Source organism: Galeopterus variegatus, unplaced genomic scaffold (assembly GCF_000696425.1).
Source record: "Galeopterus variegatus unplaced genomic scaffold, G_variegatus-3.0.2 Scaffold439, whole genome shotgun sequence".
Classification (NCBI taxonomy): Eukaryota; Metazoa; Chordata; class Mammalia; order Dermoptera; family Cynocephalidae; genus Galeopterus; species Galeopterus variegatus.
The window spans coordinates 618897-631779 of record NW_007726550.1 but is presented as its reverse complement, the minus strand read 5'-3'; positions in this window follow the sequence as shown (position 1 = coordinate 631779).

Below are 12883 nucleotides of genomic sequence, written 5' to 3'. Positions count from 1 at the left end.
TGCTTGATACCTTTCAAATAAATTTTACTTTTCTCTTTAATGTAATCAGTTGCTTTTTATAGCTTGCCAGTAGGAACATTAGCAGGATTCTTGTCTCAGTTTCCTTTATGAGACCCTAAAAGTTTATCTTTACATCTACCCTTCCTGTGGTTATGTGAGCCATGAAATTAATTTCCCTTTTTTTCTCAAGGTAGTCTAAGTTATTTCTTCAACTCAAGACATTTTGATTAATTCAGGTGTTAAGAATATTTGCCAAAGACAATTGTTATGGAAATGAAAAAAAGTAACATATGCAAAATACCTAACAGTTTGGGGAATGTAAATGCGATCAACAGATATCTCTTTCTTTGGACTCCTAATACTCATTTCACAGAAGACGTAGGAAAATGGTCTTATTAAAATTAGCCACATAGAAAATTGTGCTACTTATCATCTGCACTTTCTTAAGGAATTCTCCGAAATTGCTTGGAGCCCCTTAAAATTAAGTTTTGACCTTTCTGACATCTGGCTTTTTACATTAATAACTTTTCATAGTTTGAATTTTACAGTATTCACTTTGCTTAACTTATTTCACTTGGCAAAAAACAAATAAGGTGGGTCAAATTGGCTTATAATTCCTTTGTAGTAGATACTAAAACAGTTGAAAGACCAGAAAAAAAAGCCTTACCCCAAACTTTCCATAAATAACTTGTGAATTTTACAAAAAATTATATGCCAGTCTTCTTAGCTCAACAACTAACTGCTCTATGAAATGTAAATCCTCAATGGCATACAAGCCTACTCATTTACATTTAGGTGGTTGAATGTGTTGAATTACTTAGAAATATATTCAATATGAACCAATTATTTGATAGAATACAACCTCTTTTATTCATAGCAGTTAGCATGCAAGTGGAGATAAAAACGGGTGTTTATTTTTATTGGAAAAGGGATTTCCAAACACAATAACAATAGCACACATCATACACTAATCATTTGCTGAGAATTACAATGTTTGCAAACATTTTCTACAAAACTATATGTCTTCTCATTGTAGATATTTTTAATCCTCATTTATTAAAGGAGAAAATTACTACTCAGTAGGTAATGTAAGCAACTTTATTGAGGTGCCAAAGCTAATAATTGTCAGGGATAAGAGTCCAAGCCTACTTGTTAAAAAGTCCCTGTTTCCTACAGTTGCTTTTACAGTTTTCCCCCTCCAAGGCCAAACCCATGTGGTCAAAGTTATTTGCAATCTCAATATTTTTCTTAAGAATATGTTCTATTCAAATAATTTGTATAATGTCACTGAATTTATTGTTTTCTTTATTGCTGACAGAATAAAATTACCTTTTCTAAGAAAATAGCTTTTAGGAACTAACAAGATGCAAGTAAATATAGTACAAAGATAAACAAATGATTCATTTGGAAAAATGACTTTCATAGTTTTAAAGTACTTTTAGAAACTTGATTACAGGTATCCCTTTGGCCTGATGGTTTAACCTTAGTTCATCTTACCACAGCTGGTTTAAATGTGACAGAATTACAACATTCTATTATATTTTCATAAATTTCTTCAGTTAAGAAAAAAGCTGTGATATAACATGAAAAGAAGGATGTGACTCTTTTCAGAAGATGACTTCACATTTTATGACACAAAGGAGGTGCTAAATAAACTTATTCAGCATTATTTTTGGCTAAATTATGACCAGAGGAAAAGTCATATGGAGGATAATATCATAGGGGGATGTATTAGGAAAAACTGTATATAAAAGCTCAGGCATTCATGGACTGGATGTTAATCTGAAGGGAAAAAAAAAATATATATATATATATACATATATATATATATATATATATATGTATATATATATATATATATAGCTTATTTATATTAATGGATACCTTAATAATTTTAAGTAAATTTTACATCTCATTCACTCTATAAATATATATCAAGTACTTACTATGCATCCAACATGTGTCTAACCACCGAGCATATAACAATACATGAAACAGCAGCAACAACAGTGCAAATGGTGCTCCTGGTACTCTAGTGTACATCCTGACAGAGATGAGATGCTGCTGTTAGGAAAGAAAATCATTGACACAGCTGGTTTAGCAAGAATTATGTAGAAGTAGAAGTAAACTACACTCATTATGAAAGTGGGGAATGCATTCGTGTGCATGTGCTTGTGCTAACGTGTCAAATTTACGTAATGCAATTATTTCAATAAAAAGAAGTACAATCATTAGAGATACATTTATAACTTGATTTGTTTGTTTTTACGTCTTTTGCTCTTTTAATGATTTGTTCACCAATTGTAAGTTTTTGCTTATTTTTGAAACTTTTCCACTTTTGTTGCAAAGTTTATAAATTAGTAGCTAAAGACTTGTCTTTGTATTATCAATGTTGTGTTTTAAGTTATTTTGACCATGGGATTATTTACCAACCACGACTACGAGTCCTCGTGATGACTAATTTTCTATGTCAGCTTTGACAAGAGAAGGGATACCTAGATAGCTGGTAAAACATTGTTTCTGAGGATGTCTGTGAGTGTGTTTCTGGAAAAGATTGACATTAGAATCAGTAGACTGAGTAAGGAAGATCTACCTTCACCCAGTATGGACGGCCACAAGCCAATCTATTCAAGGCCCAAATAGAACAAAAAGGCAGAGGAACGCTAAATTCTCTCTCTTTTGGAGCTGGGACAGCCATCTTCTCCTGCCATTGGACATCCAAATTCTAGGTTCTTGGGGCCTTCAGATTCAGATACTTACACCAGCAACCCCCCAAGTTCCTCAGGCCTTCAGACTTGTATTCAGAGTTACACCATCACCTGCCCTGGTTCTCAGGCCTTTGGACTCAGACTGAATCAAACCACCTGCTTCCCTGGTTCTCCAGTTTGCAAGTGGCATATCATGGGACTTCTCAGCCTCCATAATTGCTAGAGTCAGTTCTTATAATAAATCTCCTCTTATCTATGTATCATCTATCTGTTGGTCCTATTCCTATTTGTTCTGTTTCTCTGCAAAACCCTAATAAAGTCCCATATGTCTAAACTGCTACTGCTTACTAATCTCTGGTGGGAAAAGAGTTATACATGAATTGTTAACATCTTAGGAAGCAGAGATGAGAAGACCTAGAGTTCTGCCTGAGAAGAGGTATGTTCAAATCTAGCCCTTGGACAAATTACCCGATAACTCTAGGTTTTATTTTGTGCATCTATTACGAGGGAACATTTATCTCTTACTATCATATCATAATAGTGAGGATTAGGGGTACTAAATATGATTTTATGAATGCAAAACATTATTTTATCTACCAGCAATTTAAGTAAAATTCTATAAATAAATATTATTCCTCTTCCCATGCCTCCTCCCCCTTTCAAAGCCACAATTCTCTAAACTATTAAGATTTTCATGCAATATTTTTAGATTGTGGCAAGCAGTGTGATTGTTTCCTGACATAATTCATGATTTGGAGAACAAGCAAGCAAGCAAACAAACAAAAGCAAAACATGCTTCCAGTTTTTGCTCTCACACTATCAATTTTTGTTTCTACTCTATGAGGACCTGAGCAACTTCAAACAAACAGAGGTGCTGTAGCTGTTCTTGATCTGCTCTCTCTAATTATTACACTTTGTTGGTGATTTTCAGGAAGAGTCCCTAGGAAGCACTATCAATTACTATTTCCATGTTCTATTCTAGAAAAACAATTTTGAGTGGGCCTTCCAAAGATCCCTTGATGTAATTTATTTGTGGGTGTGAGGTACATAATTTTAAACTCTTTATATGTTGTTATCTATTTATACTCCTTTTCTTAGAAGTCTAGTAAACCTTATTTATATGAAGGATTAAATCAACACCATGAAATGATGCTATTTAAATTGCAAATGCACTAAGTGCTTTCCAAACCAGTTCAGCAATAATCAATAACACAGTCCAATTTCAACTCCTTTATTGTTCACATACAAAAATAAATACACAAACAATTTTACTATACATGAATCATTTCTCTTTGGCTTCTCCAGGTCTTGGAAAAACAAAGAAAAATAAAGTGTTCATTTTTGTACAATTTTAAATCTAGAAGGAATCTAAGTTAATATCTAGGACAATGTAATCTTTCTCCATAATGCTTTCATTTACTTATTTTTAAAAATTTGATGTAATAAACTCTTGGATAGATTAAGAGTTGCATGAATTTATTAAATAAGACTATGGAGTTCTATCCAAATCTACCATACCTAAGTGACTTGGAATCACATATATGGGTAGCAACAGGAATATTTGGGGTATTTAAATTTGTACCAGGACATAGCCTGTAGAGTCACTTCCCCAATAGGAAGACTAATAAAACTTCTATTAATAATTCTTTATTATTAAGTATACAAAATAAGTCCAATGCTGTGGTTTATCAGTTTATGATTAATTGGTACTTATAATTAATTGATGATAATAATTATAACTAATCAATGAATGCTTAAAATAACTAACAAAAATTCAAATCCTTTATTAGACTTGAATATGTGTAAATAATAACTATGTATATACATTCTATATTGTATTAGTGAGCCATCCATTTTTTTATTTTTTAATTTAATTTTATTTTGTCAATATACACTGTGGTTAATTATTGTGGTCCATTACCAGAAACTCCCTCTCTCCTTCCTCTCCCCCCTCCCTGCCAACAACCTCATATCTGTTCACTTGTTGTATCAACTTCAAGGAATTGTAATTGTTGTGTCTTCTTCCCTCCCCTCCAGTTTATTTGTGTATTTATGTATTTAATTTTAGCTTCCACCAATAAGTGAGAACATGTGATATTTCTCTTTCCATGCCTGAATCGTTTCATTTAATATAATTCTCTATAGGTCCATCCATGTTGTTGCAAATGGCAGTATTTCTTTCTTTTTATAGCAGAGTAGTATTCCATTGTGTAGATATACCACATTTTCCATATCCACTCATCTGATGATGGACATTTGGGCTGGTTCCAACTCTTAGCTATTGTAAAGAGTGCTGCAATGAACATTGGAGAACAGGTATACCTTCGACCTGATGATTTCCATTCTTCTGGGTATATTCCCAGCAGTGGGATAGCTGGGTCGTATGGTAGATCTATCTGAAATTGTTTGAGGAAACTCCATACCATTTTCCACAGAGGCTGCCCATTTTACAGTCCCTCCAAAAATGTATGAGAGTTCCTTTTTCTCCACAACCTCGCCAGCATTTATCATTCACAGTCTTTTGCATATTAGTCATCCTAACTGGGGTGAAACAGTGTCTCAGTGTGGTTTTGATTTTCATTTCCCAAATGCTGAGTGATGTTGAGCATTTTTTTCATTTGTCTGTTGGCCATACATATATCTTCCTTTAAGAAATGCCTATTTAGCTCTTTTGCCCAGTTTTTAATTGGGTTACTTGTTTTTATGTTGTAAAGTTGTTTCAGTTCCTTGTATATTCTGGATATTAATCTGTCAGATATATGTTTTGCAAATATTTTCTTCCACTCTGTTGGTTGTCTTTTAACTCTGTTAATTGTTTCTTTTGCTGTGCAGAAGGTATTTAGTTTGATATAATCCCATTTGTTTATTTTTCATTTGGTTGCCCATGCTTTGGGGGTCTTATTCATGAAGTCCGTTTCCAGTCCTACTTCCTGATGTGTTTCTCCTATGTTTTCTTTAAGTAGTTTTATTGTTTCAGGGTGTATATTTAATTCTTTAATCCATTTTGAGTTGATTTTAGTATATGGTGAGAGGTATGGGTCTAGTTTCATTCCCCTGCATATGGATATCCAGTTCTCCCAGCACCATTTGCTGAAGAGGCAGTCTCTTCCCCAGTGTATAGGCTTTGTGCCTTTGTCAAAGATCAGATGGCTGTAGGTGTGTGGGTTAATTTCTGGATTCTCTATTCTATTGCACTGATAAGTGTGTCTGTTTTTAGGCTAATACCATGCTGTTTGGGTTATTATACTATATAGTATAGTTTAAAGTTAGGTAATGTTATGCCTCCAGCATTATTTTTTTTCCTCAGAATTGCTTTGGCTATGCGTGGTCTTTTGTTATTCCATATAAATTTCTGGATAGTTTTTTTTCCCATTTCTGAGAAAAATGTCATTGGAATTTTGATGGGGATTGCATTGAATTTGTATATCACTTTGGGTAGTATGGACATTTTCACAATGTTGATTCTTCCAATCCAAGAGCATGGGATATCTTTCGATCTTCTTGTGTCCTCTTTAATTTCTCTCAGCAGAGTTTTGTAGTTCTCATTATAGAGACTTTTCACATCCTAGGTCAACTCTATTCCCACATATTTTATTTTTTTGGTGGCTATAATAAATAGGCAAGCTTTCTTGATTTCTCTTTCTGCATGTTCACTATTGGAGAATAGAAATGCTACTAATTTTTGTGTGTTGATTTTGTATTCTGCTACTTTGCTGAAATCATTTATCAATTCCAAGAGTTTTTTTGTAGAGACTTTAGGCTGTTCGATAAATAAGATCATGCCATCTGCAAAGAGGGACAGTTTGACTTTATCTTTTCCAATCTGAAGCCATTTATTTACTTCTCTTCTCTGATTGCTCTGGCTAGTACTTCCAGCACTATGTTGAATAGGAGTGGTGAGAATGGGCATCCTTGTCTAGTTCCTGTTCTTAAAGGAAATTCTTTCAGCTTTTCCCCATTCCGGATGATATTGGCAGTGGGCTTAGCACATATCATTTTAATTATGTTGAGATACTTTCCATCTATACCTAACTTATGGAGGGTCTTTGTCATGAACGAATGTTGAATTTTATCAAATATTTTTTTCAGCATCTATAGAGATGATCATATGGTCCTTGTGTTTGATTTTATTGATATGGTGTATCACATTTATTGATTTGTGTATGTTGAACCAAACTTGCATCCCTGGGATGAATCCCACTTGATCATGGTGTATAATTTTATGCATGTGTTGCTGTATTCTGTTAGCTAGTATTTTATTGAGGATTTTGGCATCTATATTCATCAAAGATATTGGCCTGTAGTTTTCTTTTTTAGTTCTATCTTTACCTGGTTTTGGTATCAGGATGATGTTTGCTTCATAGAATGAGTTTGGAAGAATTGCCTCTGTTTCAATCTTTTGGAATAGTTTGCAGAGAATTAGTGTCTATTCCTTTTTGAATGTTTGGAACAATTGTGCTGTGAACCCATCTGTTCATGGGCTTTTCTTTGTTGGGATCCTTCTGATAACAGGTTCAATCCCTTTTATTGTTATTGGTCTGTTCAGATTTTCTACATCATCTTGAATCAGTTTTGGTAGTTTGTGTATGTCCAGAAATTTATCCATTTCCTCCAGAATTTCAAGTTTGTTGGCATATAATGGTTTATAGTAGTCTTGAATGATTCCTTGTATTTCAGAGGTATCAGTTGTAATATCACCTTTTTCACTTCTAATTTTTGTTATATGGGTCTTTTCTCTTCTTTTTTTAGTTAGCTGTGCTAATGGTTTGTCAATTTTACTTATCTTTTCAAAAAATCAACTTTTTGATTCATTGATCTTTTGTGTCATTTTGGGGGTTTCAATTTCATTAAGTTCTGCTCTGATCTTTATGATTTCTTTCCATCTGCTAACTTTGGGTTTGGATTGTTCTTGTTTTTCTAGTTCTTTAAGGTGAAGTGTTAGGTTGTTCACTTGCCTTCTTTCTATTCTTCTTAAGTATGCATTTAATCCGATAAATTTCCCCCTTAGTACTGCTTTTGCAGTATCCCACAGGTTTTGGTAAGATGTATCATTGTTTTCATTAGTTTCAATAAATTTTTTGATTTCCTGTTTGATTTCTTCTTGGATCCATATGTCATTAAGTAGAATGATGTTTATATTCTATGTGTTTTTATAGTTTCCAGAATTTTGTTTGTTATTGATTTCTAATTTTAATCTATTGTGATCTGAATAAAATACGTGGGATAATTCCAATTTTTTTGAATTTGTTGAGACTTGATTTGTGACCTAACATTAGAGCTATTCTGGAGAATGATCCATGTGCTGATGTGAAGAATGAATACTTTGAGTTTGTTGGATGGAATGTTCTGTAGAAATCTGCCAAGTCCAATTGGTCTAGAGTGTTGTTTAGATCTTGTGTTTCTCTGCTGATTTTTGCCTAGATGATCTATCCAATATCGATAGTGGGATGTCCAGGTTGCTATTATGGTATTAGTGTCCTTTTCTTTCTTTAGGTCTAATAGAGTTTGCTTTATAAATCTGGCTGCTCCAACATTGGGTGTATATATATTTATGACTCATGTTTTCTTGATGGATGAATCCTTTTATCATTATGTAGTGTCCCTCATTTTCTCTTTTATGGTTTTTAGTTTAAAGGTTATTTTATGAGATATAGGAAAAGCTAGTCCAGCTTGTTTTTCACTTCTCTTTGCATGGTAAACATTTTCCCATCCTTTCAATCTTAGTCTATGTGAGTCTTTATAGGTGAGGTGGGTCTCTTGAAAGCAGGATATAGTTGGGTCCTCCTTTTTAATCCAGTCAGCCAGTCTGTGTCTTTTAATTGGAGAATTTAATCCTTTTACTTTGAGTTGGTATTGAAAAATGTTGATTTATTCCTAGCATTTTATTGATTTTTGTTTGAATGTCTTAATTGTCTTTTGTTTCTTTCTTTCTGATTTACTGTTTGTCTTCTGTATTTTTTGGTTCCTTGGGTTGTAGATAAACTTTGTTTCGCTCTCTTCATTGTTGCCATTTTTATTTTACTAGTGGGTTTTGATTTTTTCAGTTTTTAATCATAGTGGTAAGTATTTTTCAGGTACCAAACCCAGTACTCCCTTGAGAATTTATTGTAAGGGTGGTTGTGTGGTAGTGAATTCCCACAGTTTTTGTTTGTCTGAGAAATATACTATTTGCCCTTCATTTCGGAAGGAAAGCTTTGTGGGGTAGAGTATTCTTGACAGGCAATCTCTATCTTCTAGTATTTTGAATATATCATCCCATTCCTTTCTGACTTTTAGGGTCTGTGATGAAAAGTCTGATGTTCGTCTGATTTGGGCTCCATTATAGGTGATTTGATGCTTCTCTCATGCAGCTTTTAAGATTTTCCCTTTGTCTTTGTATTTTCCTAATTGGACTATAACATGCCTTGGAGAAGACCTTTTGGGTTGAATATATTTCGGGATCTTTGAGCTTCCTGAGTCTGAAGATCTGTGTCCTAAACCTGGGAAGTTTTGTGCCACTATTTTCTTGAATATATTTTCAATGCAATCTCCTTTTTCCTTTTCTTTCTGGAATACCCATGACTCAGATATTTGAGTGCTTAAGGTTGTTTGATATCTCTCTTAGATTTTCTTCAATGTTTTTAATTCTTTTTTCTTTCTTTTTGCTTTGTTTTCCTGTGTTATTTCAAACAGTCCATCTTCAAGATCAGAAGTTCTCTCTTCTGCTTCTGCAAGCCTGCTGGTTAAACTCTCTGTTGTGGTTTTTATTTCATTGAATGAATTCTTCAGCTCAGCAAGCTCTGCTACGTTCTTTTCCAGGGCATTGATTTCCTTGTACATTTCTTCTTCAGGTCTTGTATACTTTTCCTCACTTTATCATGTTGTCTAGCTGAGTTTTTTTGTACCTCATTTAGTTTCCTTCGAATTATCACTTGAAATTCCTTGTCAGACATTTCAAGGGTTTCTTGATCTATAAGAATCTAGAGCTCTAAAGTTATTACCCTTTGGTGGTGTGCTTTCTTGATTTTTCACATTTCTGCTATCTTTCCTGTGATGTTTAGTCATTGTGGCAAGAGATTTCATGGTCCACTGGTTTGACACTATTGTCTTGCTAGGATCCTGCTAAGGCTGCCAATTTGGCCTGGCTGCCTCAGTGTCTGCTTGATTGCCCACTGGTTCCTCGGGCGCATGGTTGCCTCGGTTCTCAGGCCTCTCCATGGAGGTGTCTCTCTGGTCAGATCACCCTCGGCCAGGCTGGGGATGGGGTCTGACTGCGGCAAGGCCTACCTGCTTGGTCATGTACTGGCACTGTAGGACATGTCGTCTCCATGGACTTGGGCCTCTCCAGCAGGGCACCTCTCTGGTTGGCACACACTCGGCCCGACTGGAGAGTGAGCCCTCCATTAATTTAGTGACATAGCAAATCTATAGATTCCATGTATGTGACTTATATTTCTGGAAATGACATCTTTATTTATGATCTGTGGTTTGGGAATAAAGGAGATGAGACTGATAGATGTTTCTGTCCTGTGTTCCATTGCTCTTATTGAAGCAATCATTTCAGAGATAGGGAGCCCCACGCAGCTCTTATGAGCTCATATCTTCTGAGTGTCAACAAGTATGGCTCAGAAGGCTGAACATAAAACATATTAATTAAGCCAAATCATGTTCTGAAATATATTTTATTAAAGTATCATTATTATATAAATAGTGCTTTATAGGAAATTTATTTTCCAGGCCCTTCAGTTCATTTTTTATTTTTATTACCCCTACTTTTATTTTTCATTTTAATTTTTTAGGTAGATATGTTTTCATAAGCCCCTACTTTATTCTCCATCCCTTAAACCATTTTTACACATTAGGATAAGATAATCTGGTAATAGAAATAAAAACCACATATAGGTCCCCATTTGTAGTATTACACATTAGTATCCATCCAGGAAGATCTTTAACCACTATGAGAACTAAGGAGGTAGGAAGCAGGGGCAGGGCCCAGCATCTAAGGACCTTTTCATAACTGTAATATCCACAGAGGTAAGCTTCCTCCATGGCTATATTGTAGGTCTTTATGGTACCAGATATGTTTTACCTCATGTATAGATGAGACAATCTGTAATAGTTACGTGTAGTACTGGCTTGACAAAAATTCTAGGCTCAAGAGTATGCAGGAGTAGCATTTCATGCATAATTAATAATATGTGCCATATTTTTGCCAGGCATTTGGTGATCATCACTGATAGTTCCTGGTCTGTATCTTTATGCCCTTGGGTTATGCTACTAAGTTATAATTCCTACAAAATTTGCTATGCTACCTCTTTCTTTATACCTTCCTAGACATAATTTCCCCATTGTTCTGGAGAGGCTTGAGTGATACTTTGGTTCATATTTCTTGTCACATCAGGGTATTTATGCCAGTCTAGTTACTTGCAGTGCCCAGACACACTACCTGAGTGATGAGTGTTCACTGATCCAGGTTAGGACAATCAAGTCTTGTCATTGAAAGTCTACATTTGAGTCATAGAGACTGAAATAATTAGTGTTTGGAACTAGAACTAGAATATGAGTGAAAGAAAAGTCTGGAAATCGTGTTGGTTAGAAGAAAGTTTATTTAATAGTTCCGAGTTAGCTAAACAGAGGAACAAGCTGGCAGCAGCCAAAGAGATCCAAGAGCTCCCTCTTTTCAGCAAGGCAGTTTTCCTGATGAGGGAGCTTCCATCATCATATAGACACATAATGTTCCTTGCCTCCTGTCTTTATCATACATAGAGTGTCATGGATGTGGGGCCATTCTGTTGAAACATTAGCTATAATGTATAGACTTCTATGAGTGGATAATGTGATTTAATTAGAGTGTGGAGTGATTGTGTGCATTCTACTACTCCTCTACTTGTACTTCTTTTTTCGTTAAATTTTTATTTTGTCAATATACAATGTATTAGATTATTATGGCCCATCACCAACACCTCCCTCCCTCCTCCCTCTCTCCCCTCCCACCCAAGAATGTCCTTTCCATTTGCTTGTTGTAACAACTTCAAAAAAGTATAGTTGTTATATCTTCTTCCCCCCCCCCCGGTTTTTTTTTTTTGTTATTTATTTTTTTTTTTTGACTTATAAAGAAATGAATTTATTTCTTACAGTTTTGGAGGCTGGGAAGTTCACAGTCCAGGGGGGTGCATCTGTTCAGGGCCTTCCTGTGGGTGGGTGGTGACTCTTCACAGCAATGCAGGGTGTGTCACATAGCAAATGGCTTGAGCAAGAGAGAGCTAACCTGCTCATTCACTCTCCTTATAAAGTCATCAGAACCATGCCCATTACCACCCATTAAGCCATCAACTTATGACTCCTTGAGTGGATCAATCTAGGGCTTGGTCCTCACAATCTAATCACCTCTTAAAGGCCTCACCTTTCAATTATCACAATAGGATTTCCCACCCTTGACACTGTTACAGTAGGGATTAATACATCAACCTGTGGGGGACACAATGCAAGCCACAGCAGGGACCCATTCCTGTGTCATTTTAGCATTTTTAATGACTCTACACTATGCCATCTTATGCAAGTTCAGTAATTGACCTTACTGTACCCAGTGTTGGAGAAATAGATTATTTCCAAATCTTTATTACCGCAAATCACATTGCAGTGAACCTCCCCTGGATGTGCCACTCTCAAGCTGTGGGTTTGAAGGAAGAGGGATAAGCTCTCTGAGCCTCAGTTTCTTGACCATAAAATATTTGCTCTACCTCCCAGAACTGTGGAAAGAATTAAGTAAGGTAATGTAATAGTATAGGTAAAGTGTTCAGCAAATAACATATCCAACAAAGGATGGGGAAGATGAGTACATGACAATGACAACACCCCAACTTCTTACAGATCCCTGATATTTTTTTTTTAAATTTTTATTTTGTCAATATACAATGTATATGATTTTTATGACCCATCACCGACACCTCCCGCTCTCCTCCCTCTCTCCCCTCCCCCCCAAGAATGTCCTTTCCGTCTACTTGTTGTAACAACTTCAAAAAAAGTATAGTTGTTATATCCTCTTCCCCGCCCCCCCCCCGGTTTTTTTGTGTGTGTGTGTTTGTGGGAGAATTAATTTGATTGTTTTTTTAGCTCCCTCCGATGAGTGAGAACTTGTGGTATTTCTTTTTCTCTGCCTGATTCGTTTCACTCAATATTATTCTCTCAAGGTCCAT